Source organism: Mus pahari, chromosome 3 (assembly GCF_900095145.1).
Source record: "Mus pahari chromosome 3, PAHARI_EIJ_v1.1, whole genome shotgun sequence".
Lineage (NCBI taxonomy): Eukaryota > Metazoa > Chordata > Mammalia > Rodentia > Muridae > Mus > Mus pahari.
The window spans coordinates 149607558-149616235 of NC_034592.1; the positions used below are offsets into that span (position 1 = coordinate 149607558).

Sequence of the window (8678 nt, forward strand, 5' to 3'; positions counted from 1 at the left end):
AAAAAAAAAAAAAAAAAAAAAAAAAAAAAGCCGATCAGCCCATGCACAGTGACATCAGCATCACTGAGCCCAGGAGCCAGCTAGGGTTATGGCAGGGCTTCCCAGACTTCCCTCCTGCACACTTCTTAGTAAAGAAGAAAGTTAATTAAGACTTCAGTCTTAAAACACATGGTGGAACTCGAGTAGCTCTAGCTGCATATATAGCAGAGGATGGCCTAGTTGGTCATCAATGGAAGGAGAGGCCCTTGGTCTTATGAAGATGGTTCTATGCCCCAATATAGGGGAATGCCAGGGCCAGGAAGCGGGAGTGCGTGGGATGGGGAGCAGGGGGAGGGGATAGGGGATTTTTGGAGAGGAAACTAGGAAAGGGGATAACATTTAAAATGTAAATAAAGAAAATATCTAATAAAAAAAAGACTTCAGTCTTGTCTAACTTTGATAAAGGAGGCTTTATGATAATCCCTACTTTACGTAAACAGGACAAGAGCAACTATTCTAGAGGCTGCTAAGGCTTGGAGAGCCCTGACCACTTTTACCTGTCCGTCTACCTCACTGTGAGCACCGTTGATGCTGTGACAGTGGTAGAAAAGAGTTCTGGAAACTCAAACGGAGCCCTTCCAATCTCCTGGACAGACTAATCTGACTCCATGCTTACTATGGAAAGAACAATGCTAGAGGCAGAGACAACAAAGGATACCTCATCTCTCTTGCCCCCCTCCTTTCACAGCTACCTCAGAAATGCTGGGATGGCTAAATGGATTATGGGAATTGACCAGACTGGTCTCTTGGACAGTAGTCTAGGCCCAGCTCCATTTGCACTGCATAGTTGCAGTCTAAGCTGTCTTAAACTATGTAGACCAGGCTAGCCTCGAACTCATGAGATCTGCCTGCTTCTGCCTTCCTAGTGCTGGAATTAAAGGTGTGTGGCTTGACCCAGTTTCATTTTTAAAATGACCTCTTGCCTCTAACTTTCTCTACCACCCTTTAAAACACTTAACAGAACTTTGTAAATTGCTAGCCCTGATAGGAAACTTCATCTGCCCCGCTACTCCAACACTGCCAGGTCTTAAGACAAGCTGAATGCTGCCTACACAAACAAGTGTCCTGTTCCTGTTTGAGCTTTCTGTGGTGGACGGGACTGGAGTCCTGAGCCCCAGAGTCAGGTTTTCCATGGCACACGGTCGCAATGCCACTGCCAGCAGGCAGGCAAACAGGAGACTGAGAAGAAGTGACAGAGCAGTCGGTCAGGATGCGAGGCAGCCCAGGAGAGAGCTGACCCAGCACCTAGGAGGCCCTGGGTTCAAACCCAAGCACCATCACCAAACCCAAACAAACAAAACCTCTGAACTAAGCAAATCCTGGGGCTAGGGCTCAGAGGTTAGAAGCGGTAATTGCTCTTCAGAGGACCTGGGTCTAGCTTCTGAGAAATTGCTTTTTGTAGCCTACTATTATTACTATTATTGTTGCTGTTGTTCTTATTATTACTGTTATTATTTATTAGGTAGGGTGTCATGTAACCCAGGCTAGACTGGCTTTAAACTTGATATATAGGTGAGGATGAATTTCTGTTCCCCTGTCTCTTCCTCCCTTTTGTTGGGATTATAAGCATTACTACCATACCAAGTCTGTGCATTACTGAGGACCAAGTCTATGCAGTGCCAAGGAGCTAAGCCATGCATGTTCAACTGGGTACATCAGCAGCTGCTATTCTGATTTCTGAGCATCTTTTACTCATCAACATTTGAGTGTCTACTGTGGTAAGCAACAGTACTCCAAAGGCATTAATATGGGCAGACAGTGAGTCTGCCCTCCACACCCGGACCTAAACACTGGCTTTGCGTCAAGCTAACGGGGCAATTTGGCAAGTCATTTAAGCTCACTGACAATCTCCCCAGCTACACAACAAAAAAAGCAATAGGCCCTGGGTCAGTAAGGGACATCAGCGGACATGAGCAGAACTCACACAAGTCTGCAGAGAGCTCCAGGACAGCCAGGGCTACAGAGGACAACTGTCTCAAAACAAAACAACAAAAATCACAACAAAAGCCAGACACAGACATGATGTCTCACACCTATAATCTCAGCATTCTAGTGGCTACCGCAGGAGGGCAGCCACAAGCGCAAAGTCAACCTGAGCTACAGACACCCTCCTGCCCAGAATACCCAGGACCCTGTTATGGATGAAGCAGTTAACTTCCTATGTTAGCCCCAGGTTTTACATGGGGCCAGGCCAGCTAGAGCTGGGTAGGAAGTCTGACTCACAGCCTGGGAAGCTGAGCTCAATCCCTGGCTGAAAGAGAGTGGACTCCTGAAAGCTGTCCTCTGCTCCCAATTCCCTCCTGGGAATATATACCCAGCAACCCAGCAATGAGGAGAGAGGCAGACATCTGCTTGTCTCTCATAAGGACAGTGTGAAAGGATTTGTAATTTTATAGAACAAACTGAAAACTCAGGAAAGTCATGTTCACACCAAAGTAGAAAAAAAAAAAAATCACACAATAACCGCAGCCAACTCAGAAATCAAATGCAGGTCACCATCTAGATGCAGTTCTCAGATCTATCTGAAGCTGTACATCATTTTTAAAAGCTTTTTGAGACGGAGTTTCATATAACCCAGCCTGACCTTGAACTTCCAATGTAGCCAACAAAACAAAACAAAACAAAACCTTAGACTCTGGCTCATACTGCTGCAGACTTGAGAGAGTAAATGAGTGTGTGTCTGTGACCTGAGAGCTAGCATTACAGGTGTGTGCCACCAGGCTTAGTTTGGAAAGCCTTAGTCTGTTGGAACTACAAAAAAACCCCTGCATGCTTCAAGTCAAAGCAGACATGAAAGGTGATCCATGTGTACAGCGCTGACAGTCCTCATCCCGGATCTCTGACTCGGCACCCACGGGGTTCCGTGGGGCTAGAGGACCACCAAAAGAGCCAGGAAGTACTAGTAACACCTTTGCCATCAAAGCAGAACTTGAAAACCCGGAAAATGCCTATGGAATGAGAGCAAGCAGCACCTGCCTGAACCCATGCTGGCAGCAGCACGGAGTGTAGGAAGGTCCACTGTTTGTTCTAATCTCTCCCCTCCCTTCCTGCACTTCTCTCCACGCTGCCCAGACCTGTCTAAATCCTTTCTGTCTTCCAGTTCTTAATTTTAGCCCTAATTCTGACTTCTTTTTGTCATTCCTCTTGAATTCCAATGCTATTTATTTACATTCTCTGCACTGATTCACTGGGCCAGCATCAGGTATCCGGTTCATGCATGAGACTGAGGTGGAGACAGAGGTGGAGACAGAAGGCCGAAGGAAGCTCAGTGACAGTCCCTGCCCGGAGCATGCACTCAGCACCTTGAGACTGGTAGATTCTCAGGTCACAGACACACTTAAGCAGTGTGTGACTGCTTCAGTCTGCAGAGTCCAGGGGTCTCCTCTCGGCTGTCAGGCCCGATTGAGGGTAGCAGGTGCACTACCCACAGAGAGCCAGCCAGTCAATAACTCAAAACTCAGGCCTACCTTTCTGGTAGTAATAGGAAGTTAGTTAGGACTGGTAACTTCTCACATGTTACCAGCAAGTCTTAAATGGGGGTAACTTTGTCTCTCAGGGGGCAGTAAATGGGGTTTTCACAGCCATAGGAAAGAGTACTACTGGTCCTTGGGGCATAAAGGCCAGGGAGGCTACCAAATGCCCTGCAACTTCCCAAGACAGACACCATCCTGCTGGACTATCAGCGGGGCTGAGACCCAGGGACCTGTCTGGATGCAGATTTAACTTCTCTCTGCTAACCCCATCTTTTAAATCAGGCCAGTCTAGAGCTACAGAGTGAGGTCCTGTCTCAGGGGGGCTTGTCTTACAAACCTGTGCAGCCGAGGCTGAAGGAGCAAACAAGCTCTGGAAAGCAGTCCTCTCCTCTTCACAGAAAGGTTGTTTGTTTGTTTGTTTGTGACAGAGCGACTGCCCAGCAGCTTCTGTTTTGCAGGACAAGGACCGTGCTGATGACCTGCATGAGGACTCTGAAGCAGCTCCTACAGAGCTATGAGCTGTCTTAACTGTGGGAGGCTCTTTCCAGGTCCTCTCACTGGGTAAAGACTTGCAGAAAGCAGTTCTGCTTCAGTGATGACTGAGGGCCTGTGACAGACCAGAGACTCCTCAGAGAGCAAGAACAGCCAGGAAAAAAACCCTACAGACTTTGGAGAGCTGCCAAGGCTGACACACGGCAGAGAGACAGAATTCTGAAGGAGAGTCCCAGGGATGAGACAGCATGCTACAGCTGCTCTGCCCCTCCGGGCTTCTGCCAATTCCAGGTACCAGGAGGGTGGCTAAAAAAGTGCTACATACCTTGGCAGAGGACCAAAACCATTAATGACAGCGAGTCTTGCAGACCTGTGATAGCATCTCAGGTCTGAAGAAACAGAGACAACAGGGACAGGAGGTTCCATACAAGTGCTTCAGGGATAGTCTGAGTGCCAGGGGACTGGCCAAGAGAGCACTTAGGTCCTCTGCTGGCAGCTGCAGGGCCACCAGAAGGGTGCCAGCAAACCAGAACAGATGGAACCTGACAAAACCTCACCCTGGAGTCAGCTTAGCTTTTGTCAGTCAGCTTTCCAGTCTTATAACAAAATTCTTTAGACAATTAATTAATAAAAAAGAAAAATAGTTCATCCATAAAAGAAGTTAAGGCAGGAGAGTAGAATGTTCTAGACCAGCCTGGGCTTTGTAGCAAACAAACCAAGCCAGTGAGATGAACTCACTGCCCAGGCTGATGACCTGAGTCCAATCCCTGGAACGCGTACGATAAAGAAGCAATTGTCTTCTGACCTCTGTGCCTGTGGTGTGGTACGTCCTGTGTCTGTGCACACAAGCTGATTAAAAATTAATGTTAAAAGACAGTGACACAAGCCAGGGGTGGTAGTGCAGGCCTTTAGTTCCAGCATTCAGGAGGCAGAAGCCCTGTCTCACCTTGCCCCACTCCCCCAGAAGAGAGGTGATACTAGGAACTTAAGTTAATTGGTAGACACCAGGCTAGCATTTTTATGAGGCCGAGTTCCAGCCACAGAACTGTAAACTGGGCTTGGTGGCAGCACAGGGGAGGTGAGGCAAGAGGGCCAGGATTAAAGGTCACCCTCCCACCTGGAGGAATGGCTCAGTACTTAGAACAACCACTGCTCTTAGAGAGGACCCATCACCTACATCAGAAGGCTCAAAACCACCTGTAACTTCAGCTCCAAGGGATCTAACACCCTCTCTGGCTTCTGTGGATACCCATGCAAGCATGACATTGACTTGAATACACACACATATAATAAAGTACGTGGCTATCCTTGGCTACACAATGAGATTGAGGTCAGTCTGGGATATATAAGATCACGTCACAAAAATACATACGTAGCCGGGCCTGGTGGCGCAGGCCTTTAATCCCAGCACTTGGGAGGCAGAGGCAGGCGGATTTCTGAGTTCGAGGCCAGCCTGGTCTACCAAGTGAGTTCTAGGACAGCCAGGGCTACACAGAGAAACCCTATCTCGAAAAAACAAAACAAAACAAAACAAAACAAAACAAAATACATACGTACATACATGCATATATGCATACAGTCTAGAACTCAAACTCAAATTAGAAGTAGATTTACTTTAATAGTGGACTAGACAGGGGGGGAAAGGATGATTTATCAAAGTACAAGAAAAATAGAAGAAAAAAAAAAATCCACCGAAAATATACAGACTGAAGTTTGGAGAAAACCAGAAAACTGACTGTGGCAAACCTGCTTCCCTCCCCCAACCCCCCATACACACAGAGACGAGCCTGCTCCTTGGGCTATCAGTACAGTCTATCAGAGAAATAACCCTGTGATTTGGTCTGTGAGCTCCCCCCCCTGTGCCCTCAAAGCCCCCAAAGCTAACCTAACGGTGGGTTTGACAAGGTTCACACACCTTCCCCTCCACCTGCAAGACTACTTATGGCCTTAGGAACCAACTGCTAACATTAAAACCAATACTCAGCAAGGCTGGAAGAATCTTTAGTTTTTCTCTAAATGGCTGAATGGAATCTCTGGGCGGAGCCCATGGCACACACAGTCTCTGCAGTGACATTATTTAACATAAATCAGCAGACTGGGCCTGAGGCTCTTATGTAACAGACAGCAGGAAGGTTGGAAAGGATCCAAATGACATGATGTCCCAGTAGCAGTTCCTCGACGTAGGTAATGTATTATGTTGTTCACTCTTGGGACAATCTATAGATGGGAGACACAAGTCATTCCCATAAAAACAATCTCACAAAGAGGGGATATTACCACGCTATCATGTTTGATAAGCTCAAAGTTGACCTCTAAGGTTCTGTAGAGATGGGATCCTGGACTCCTCAGATGGAATGGAGAGCTGAACAGGGTGGCTGATAAACCAAGAGGGGAAATAACCTTTGATGCTTCGAGGAGTACAATCATACATGAGACAAAAGCTTAATTACAATTACCGTTCTGGAAAATTACTCACATACATTGTGTGATAACTATGTGTGTAATGATGGCAGATGACAGTCAATGGACTATCTAAAACATAGATGGTTTTTACTGTTTCCACCACAAATTGATATATGATGGAGTCGACAGATGGGCCAATTATATGCCATCCACATATTGCATATACAAAATTTTAAGGAAAAATTTTTTTCTTAAATTTGCATACCAAAATAAAAAGCCAAAAAGAGCATCACAATATAATGTGAGTTACCTTAGAGTTCAAGCTTTGTTTTGTTCCCAAAATTTCACAGCAGATTATTGGCATGTTTTTAAAAATTATCTCCAGTTATATTGTTATACATATGGGGGGAAAAGCATCTTTGAGCCATTATGCTAGCTCTGAAAATACTGTTTTTTATTCAAAAATAACTAATGGCTACTGAGGGGGAGGGGAAGCTACAGTCAAGAGTTGACCTGAAATAACCCCTATGTGAATGATTTTAGTACCCTCCTCTTCAGACACATGGATGTCCTTCCTACCCGATTTACCTCTCTGTACAACCAGGCTCTCCCAGCAACCAATGCCCGGGCACTGCAGCTGCCCCGGGAGCTGGATAGTGGCTAGCCTGTTTAACCCTGTGCCTTACGGATTACCTTCCTGTCTTCACTGTGTGCTTACCTGCCAAGCTTTTCTTCTACTTGTTCACTGAAGACTGAATTCTAGACAACAGGTATGTCCAGTGTGCTGTTTCTGTTCATACCAAAGCCCTCTGCCTTACCCACAACCATCTGATATCACCCCACTGTCACTGATGACGAGCTGCCAAGTTCCTGAAGGGGGACAAAGACACAAAAGCAATCAGTCCTTGCCCTGGAAAATACCTCCCAAGTACCTGGTCACAAGGCAGTGGCAGAGTGGAGCTGAAGAAACTATCTGGCCCTCCAGCCATCAAGACTCTTAAAAAAGCAAGCCAGGAAGTATGTTGGAAGACTCATTTCAGCCATTTCCAGACAATTTAGGAAGTGCTGCTCCTCTCACTTCAAAGCCCCTTTCTCCGCACAGGAAATGGGCATTGATGGACAGCACAGGGTTATGTGGGCTCTGCCTCACGAAGTCAGGGCTTAGTAGAGGGCACAGCAAGCCAGCGCCAGCACCAGCGCCAGCACTTCTACATGCTGCCACATCACATCTGCTTCTGCTTCTCCTGAGTTTAGATGTCTTTCTAGTGAAAAGGCTCAAACCCAGCGACTAAAGCATTGCACGGCCTTAACATCCGGTTCAGTCTCATCAACGGAGACCGCCGAGTAGGAGGACTGGACAGAGACAACCTGTGAGATTCTGTGGCAGCTCTGCCCCATGCAAGTCAGAGGGGGAAGTCCTGGTGGGACATTCTCTGTAACCTCTAAGCACCCAGGCTGCTGGGCTGCTAGGTTTGAGGTGTCTGCAATCCCCTAGGTGATAGATGCAAACACTCATGGCAGGTCTCACAGCAAGCAGGCATCAGGAAGGTAGAATGACAAGGAACAGAGAGGCCACAAGGCAACATAGGGACAAACAAGGCAGGTTCTCACACCATGTAAGACTCTTTGAAAAGGCCTGGGCTAAATGGTTTCTTTGTTACTTCAAGGTAACTAAAAGTGAATAGTCCACAGGAAGCAATCAAAACATCCAGGTCATGGAGAGACACAGGAAAAACTACAACAGTCTCAAGCATGTTCAGTCACAGTGACTCATGCCTTAACACAGACAGGAGGAGGAGGCAGAAGGAGCAAGTGAACTCAAGTACTGGAGATGTCCTGGGGAATTAAAGGCCAAGTGACCAAAACAGAATGCCCATTTCAAGCAAGGCTAGCTATGATGGCACACCCACCCTGTTGTCCCAGCTGCTGGGAACAGTTGGAGGCAGAGAAACTGTCACACTTCCACACTAAACTAACCCCAGAGTGCCACACCATTCAGGGGAATCTGAAAGTCTCAACTTTTTCAATAGTAGGAATGAAATTAAGTAGATCTGACATCAAAGGGTCACACATTTTACATAGCAGTAAAGACAGTGCTTTCTTTAGGGGTTTCCATGTCCTTTACCAGGAACCAGCTTCTATGCAGACACCATGTTTATAATTACAAAAGAGAAACAGCTAACCCAGAAGAGAAAGACTACAGCAAAGAGGCTGTTTTGGAGGGCAGAGGATAAAGGATCTGGAGCTCAAGCCGAGGGGGAGGGGTAGGGG

The 8678-nt window shown here is 46.8% G+C and overlaps 1 protein-coding gene across 2 annotated transcripts in view; it reads right to left on the bottom strand.

The window, feature by feature from the left end:
* B4galt5 (beta-1,4-galactosyltransferase 5) overlaps positions 1-8678 on the bottom strand; it is a 52574-nt gene that overhangs the window by 29959 nt on the left and 13937 nt on the right. The window contains exon 1 of one of the 2 annotated variants that reach the window (XM_029536716.1): positions 3850-3873. The exons of the other annotated variant lie outside the window; for it this stretch is intronic. The gene's annotated coding sequence lies outside the window, so the exon portion shown is untranslated. Of the gene's footprint in view, positions 1-3849; positions 3874-8678 lie in introns of those variants that run through there. 2 annotated transcript variants of the gene reach the window in all.